The sequence below is a fragment of the Solanum lycopersicum genome, chromosome 1 (assembly GCF_036512215.1).
Source record: "Solanum lycopersicum chromosome 1, SLM_r2.1".
Classification (NCBI taxonomy): domain Eukaryota; kingdom Viridiplantae; phylum Streptophyta; class Magnoliopsida; order Solanales; family Solanaceae; genus Solanum; species Solanum lycopersicum.
In genome coordinates this window covers 22,972,972-22,980,139 of record NC_090800.1, presented here as the reverse complement: position 1 = coordinate 22,980,139, position 7,168 = coordinate 22,972,972, and the positions used below count along the sequence as shown (strand labels likewise).

At 31.8% G+C, this 7,168-nt stretch overlaps 1 long non-coding RNA gene and 1 pseudogene across 1 annotated transcript; one reads left to right on the top strand and one right to left on the bottom strand.

Moving 5' to 3' along the window:
• The first annotated feature begins 1,876 nt into the window (after positions 1-1,876).
• Positions 1,877-4,089, top strand: LOC104646153 (uncharacterized). Its single transcript, XR_003244988.2, has 4 exons — positions 1,877-1,963; positions 2,057-2,164; positions 2,248-2,621; positions 3,917-4,089. It is a non-coding gene; the product is annotated as an uncharacterized lncRNA (long non-coding RNA).
• Positions 2,828-3,721, bottom strand: LOC112940709 (uncharacterized; annotated as a pseudogene).
• Positions 4,090-7,168: the final 3,079 nt, after the last annotated feature.

Here is a 7,168-nt window from a genome sequence, read left to right as displayed (position 1 = left end):
TTGGGTGGCCTGACTTTAAAAGCAAAACAGACTCATTCATTGTCTTATAACAAGCAGCCAATAACAAGCAAACAAATGTACAAACGCAATGACACAAATACATAATTGCATTTTGTATAATTAGTCAAAGCAAGAGGCCAGTGATATTACATCCCGTTTCTGTCATAAAATATTTGTTAGTAACAATAGAGTCATTGTGCCACTGTTTTTTTTGTATGTGTTATTAAAAAAAAGGATTTTTTTGATGGAGTTTTCTAAGCTAAGCTACTTATCTTGGACTTGTATCTCTTATATTTTTTCCTCTCTTTGGCTTGGTTTCCTACTAATATTGTGTGATTATGTTATTTATAGGCTTGACTAAAACAGACCCAAAGGTAACACTTGAGGATTTTTGAAGTAGTTCGTTTGGAACCCGAGAAGGCTGATTGGTAAGAAATTGAAAGTAATAGAAATTTTCTGCTATATGGTAGTTGTTAGATTGACTAGCTAACTCCCTTGTGTTTTTTTATAAAGAGAATATGAGTTGTTATAGTTTGTTTGAACTACTTTTTCCATGTGAATACTCTGTTATTATTTTACAAATACATGAACTGTTTTGCAAGAATCAAAACTAATGTATTGATAGTTATTTTGTTTGCTTGTTGTAGTCTATTGCTATAATGTATGTTATTTACTCTAATCTAGGTCTGTCCTTATTGCTTTGAAATGTTTTTTACGTGTGCCTTTAGTCATTCATTTGTATAAAGTTTATTAAATGGTGGAAGCTACTAATAACTTAACTTGTCAATATTTTTTGGTTCTACTATTATTGTTGTAAATGTTTGTTGTTGAATTGATGTTAAGGTTTGAGATTCGATTAATCTAAAAGTTCGAGTTTTTAAGTTCATTCGATATTATTTGTACGCATGAATTTATTGGCTTTAATGTTTTGCACATGTAATGTAGGATAAATATTCAATGGATTTTGGAGATAAAAGTTGGATGAATCTCCGAAGATCCACCAATGAATATATTCATGGAGTTAATGATTTTCTTGATAAAGCATTTGAACGAGCTTCCCAAGGAAATGAAATATTGTGTCCTTGTAAGAAGTGCTTTAATCGTAATTGGCATTGCCGAAATATGGTAGAGGATCATTTGATTTGCCATGGATTTGTTCATGGATACACCAAATGGGTTTTTCATGGTGAAGGATTTTCCTCAAGAAATACGCCACATCCAACCGATGAAGAAGAAACTTCTAACATGCATGACGACATTGATAGATTACTTCATGATACTTTTAGAAATATTGTAGATGATCAGAGAGATGAAGGAGTGAGGGAGGGGCCACATGAATATGCAAAGAGATTTTTTAAATTAGTGGAGGAAGGGAAAGAAGAGTTGTATCCAGGGTGTAAGAATTTTTCTAAGTTGAGTTTTACCATCCGGCTATACTTGTTTAAATGCATTCACAAGTTGACTGATGTGGCCTTTTCAGATTTATTGGACTTGATAAGAGAGGCATTTCCATTTGCTCAGATACCCGACTCGTTTTACAAGGCAAAAAAGGTCATAAAAGATTTGGAGAAGACATAGAAGTGATTTGAAGCTTAATTATTACGATCCATATGAAAATGATGCAGTTCGAATGGCAAAAAAGCCTGGTCATATTCCAGAATGTTAATTTAGAGAGCTATTCAAATATTGGAATTCTGAAAATATTCAAGGTAAAAATGTAGTTCAGAATATCAATTTCTTTAATAAATAGCATTTGTACTAATATTGACAGATTGTTATAAAGGAAAGACAGACTAATATTGACCTCGTCTAGTACACTATATAACACTAATATACCTTCGATTAACATTACTGATTCATTTCTTTGCAGAAAATGTCTAAAACAAATGCAAAGAATCGAAAAAAACTGATGAATCCACACACTACTGGCAAAAAGAGTTTCGCTTTAGTTCGTAATAAGCTGGTGAGTTCTCTGATATATTATTTTTTAATGAAATTTTCTTTTGGATCTCTTCCAATGTGAGTTTAGTTTTTGTATATATTTCAATTCGACTAGGAGAAAGATAAGGAGACAGTATCATCTAAGGATATCTTTGTGGGTACAAGAACAAGAAAACCTGGGCGATCATACAAGGCCTCAAATGAAGATACTACTAGTAAAATTGTATGTGTCTGTCTATTTTAATTTTTTTGTTGAGATCAATTATTTAGTTCATAAGATTGTATTTGTTGGATATACTTTGATAGGCTGAAATGGAGCAAATTGAAAAACAAATAAGCATAAATGGTGAGTATGTTGATGCATTTTCAAGCGTCATGGGTCCTGAACATCCGGGACGTCTAAGACTATATGGCGCAGGAGTTACAAAGACTACTTTGAAAAAAAAGTTGGCAATTGGGAATCAACTTTAAGTGCAACAACTGATGGAATGCATGAAATGCAAGAGAGGATGCAGAAAATGGAGAAACAAATGGAGGAACAAAAGAAAATTGTGCGACAAGAAGTTATTGCAGATGTTATTGCACAACTTAAGCATGCGGATTAATTGATCCTAACATATTGGCAGCATTGTCGACTCCTTCACCAAGAGAATCTACTTCTGTTCAAGGGGATAAACAAGGTTGGTGTCGCTAATTCTATGTTTTGATTGGTATTTGTTGTTGCTACTTGCTATAGGATTAGAATGGAATAGCTAATCACTGCATGTAATCTGGTTTCTTGTTTATGTTAATTAAACATGTGTCTTGTAGCATGATAGTGTTGTTTCTACTGCTTGTAGTCTAGACTCTTGTTTCTGCTGTTGGACTATCTTGTTTTTGCAGCTGCTGTCTTGTTTTTGCTGCTGGCCTATCTTGTTTCTGCAGCTGCTCTCTTGTTTCTGCTGCTGGTGTATCTTGTTTCTACAGCTGCTCTCTTGTTTCTGCTGCTGGTTTCTTGTAGCATTATACATAGTGTTGAATCCTAGCTTCACGATTATGCTTAGTCGAGCCAACGTAGTAGCTAATTACTGCATGTAGTCTGGTCTCTTGTTTCTGCTGCTGCTTGTAGAAGTTTGAATGCGCGCAGCTAGTAGAGTGAAAACAAGTTTGGGATGTCATAATTCACCTCTTGTTGTTTGTCTTGAACTCCACATTCAGAATTGGGAACACCTCTGTTTTCTTGGCTAAATTCTGGACTCTGTTCTTGATCAAATGAATACTACATTTTTTTGGGATTTAGTTTAGTAGAGTGAAAATTATTAGGGAACTCACCAAGAGCATCAATTGCAGCTTTAGCTTCTTTAATCAGCCAATCAATAGCCTTACTTGGACGGTCATACCCAAGCCTATCTTGCACATCATAGAACTGAATTGCAGTGTTTGGTGAAAGCCTAACTCGTCGATCCTTCGGACCTTTTGCAGTTGAAACCTTACTGTGTCTGTCTTTTCTTCCCGTGGCTCGAATAATTCGGCCTCCATGGCCTTCTATAACATCTGTTTTAGCTCTCTTTGGCTTCATTCTTCTTGTCCCTTTGTTCAATTCTTGTTCGCTTACTGTGAAATTAGCCCATTTTTCTGGCTTTTTGCAGACTGGCTGTAGCATCTGCTGGTTTTGGTAGTGACTTTGAAGGTTTCCAATGTCATTTTCTTGAAAAACTTCCTCTTCCTCCTCCTCTTCTTCTTCTGATCCATCTTCTTCATCTGATACTTGACACTGATGATTCATTGGAGGATTCAGATTGGAAGTAATTTATTCTCTCTTCCACCTTTTATATTTTTAGTGTTGGAAACTTGATTGGCATGTACTTGATTTCCAAGTTTTAGGGTTGAACAATTCTAAAAGCTAATGCCTGCAGGTTGTAACTACATGTATACTTGTCATTTCCAAGATTTGAGGTTTCCTAAATTATTTATATTTTTTTCTGATTGTATGTAGGTGACGAAATCGAAGAAGACAATGAAAGCAATAGTGAAGACTTGACATAGGAGCTGAAGTATATATGGCATGTGTTTCACCTTTTTTGAATGCTTTATAATGATTTGTACATTTTGCTTTAATTGATATTAGAATCACGGATCTTGAATTCTAATTAAGGTAATGAACATTTATTCTCGTTAACGATTTATGTGTATTTTTATGTTATAAAATTTATTCTCATGGATGATTTAGTATATAGCAGGTATATATAGCTTACTAATATTGCATTAGAATTGTTGCAAATAGCAGGTAATAACCGTTGCAATAGGCATTAAGCAACAGTTCTACAATTGTTTTAAAGTGTTGCAATATCCCTATAACAACCGTCGCAATTGAGTGAAATGGTGTGTTGAATCGAAAAAAACTGTAGCCATAGCCTTAACAGAACTGATGCATAAACCTCTATTACGACGGTTAAAAACTGTACCAATACATACATAACCATTGGCAATTAATTCATAATGATAACCGTGGCAATAGGTCAATGTATGGCTACGGTTATATGAACTGTCGCAAAGAATCGTAGCAACAGCTCTATTGCTACGCGATCTGTTGTAGCGGTTGGTGTAACCGTAGCCTTAGACCTATGGCTACGGTAAAAACGTCAATTGCAACGATAGGTGAACCGTGGCAGTAGACCAAATTTCTAGTAGTGTCTTCTTGATTGTTAGGAAAGTAAGGTCGTCTTTGATAGTATTTTTTGATATTTGCATGTTCAAGTGCCCACAAAATTATGTTGTGAGAATTAATATGCTATGTGTCAAAATTTTTGTTTAGTATATCCCGTTGTGAACATTCAGATGTCACATAGTGCTTGGTTGATAATGGCATTAATTTTTTGTAATTGCATACTATAACTATAATTGCATACTATAACTGTAACATTGACTATGTTTTAATCTAAATAAGTTGGGGCTAGTAATATGAAACCTTAAAAATAGTAATGACTATTTTGGGACAATGGCAAAATACATTTATGATAATAACAGTTTTAGATTCATTTTTAGCATATACTTGATATGTCATACAATAATAAAAAAGATATTGATTGAGGTCATAAAAAAGGAGTCCAAGACCGTTCATTTGAATTTAGTTAGTTATGCTCTTGTGTGAATGTGATGTTCCACTTTACTTGGGAATGTTGTTGTTCAACATTTTTTGGTCTATTTTTTAACTTTTAATATTGTTCTTTATGACTTCTTAGAATTTAAAATTTAAAATCTGACCAACTATTTCCATGGAGATTTTGTTAGACTTCTTTCATATACTTAAAATCTGTCTATGACTCATAATTTTTGTATAAAAGAAATAAAATTTTACAAAAAATATAGCACTTAAAGATTTTGGAGAAATACCTTGCATTAAGATAAAATATTTTTTCCAATTACGTATCAAAATACAAGTATTAATGAATGATCATATGTAAGCCTAATAAAATAGTTCAATCCAAGCGAAGCATAGATAATTTACCTAGTAGAAGTTAAAAGAATAAAAAAAAGTAATCATCTGATAATCATACCATGTAATTACTAGAAATTCCCAATCTCTACATGTGAATTGTAGAGTATAGTTACCCGTTGTCAATTACACCAATTACATGATGATCAAATAATTATATGTGAAACTAAACTAGACAGACAATGTAACTACACCCAATTATATCAAATTCAATTATCAAGATGCCTTCCAAACAAGCTCTACAAGTTATAAAGCATATCTTACTTCCATACAGTTAAACTATTCTCCTCCATTGAGGATCAGAGTTCTATTTTTTCTTACTCAATTGATTTCTAGTAAGTTGTGAGTGACATCATCGGACGTCAATTTTTCAAAGCAATTATAATGTACATAAAATCCAATAAAAGGTTAGACATTTGTGTGTAATGTGTTATTAAATTATAAAATAATATTACAAAAATATAATAAAGAAAAAGAAGCCTTAATTATATTTCTCCGTGGTTTAAGGAAAACTTCCTTGTCCTCAAAATAAGGATTACTAACATTTTTAGAGTCATCAATTTTTTCCAAAGCAAATACAACAATAGATATTTATTACATAAAAATAATAATAACAATATTTACAGTTAAAAGAGTCAATACTAAACTATCATAAATTTTTGAGTTTCATATATGAACTATTTAAAGTATAATTTTGATACTTGAATTATTACTCTGTAGTTAGCTATACTTTCCTTTACTTATTTCTGATAACGATGTGTGCACTCTCTTTTAAACCTTTCTTTTGTTCAAACAATATATAACGTTTCGCTACATGTGAAAAACTAATTTTATTATGACAAATCTAAATAAATTAATATTAAGTAAAAAAGGAAGTTTTGAGGTTAAAACTATCACCATGTAAATATATTTATTCCACCATGACATTCATCATCTTCTTCTCTACCTTATTAGTCGTGATCTCGTCTCAGTCCTGACATAGAATTTTTCCGACTTAAAAGGGGAGAGTTTAGAATATTAAAAAATTAATTAAAAAGAAATGAAAAGAATTAATATATCATCAATTGCAAGTAAAATTGAAAAAAAAAGTTGAATTCAAAATAGAACCTACGGTAGGTGAACGTAAATTTTATGGAAATACGCCTAGAAGCAAATTGAGACACCGGTTTAATCTAATCAACATCTAGATCTGTTTCACTAATCAATGAGATGATTCAGATGTAAAATGTATTTTTGACCTTAACTTCAACAATTAATCTAAAAAATGGAAAAAAAAATTTACAAATATATTTTTATACCATAACATTCAATTTCAAAAATAAGTTTCTATTTTAGTAAAAAAAACGACATTTCTAAAAAAAATTCATTCATTAACCAAACGCTAAAAATCTTTTGCAAATATTTTTTTTACTCAGCAACCAAATATGAGAAATAAGTAAAAATCTATTTGTTTTCCAGAAAAAAAAAATTTCATTCAAAACATTTTCCTTCATACCAAACACACCCTAAGAAGAAGAAAAAAATCTACGTTTTTATTTGTTAAAGTGATTTTAGAAGAAAGAAAACAAGAATAGTCTTCATTGTTAATTATGAAAAAAATGTGTTCTAAAAAAATATTTATTCGAAAAGAGGGATTTTGACCCATTTTGTAACTATAAGAGCATTTCTGGACCAAAGTTTTGACTGCAAAGACATTTTTGAGCCAAATATTGACAGTAAGGACATTTCGTAGCCGAAGTATAAACAGAGTAC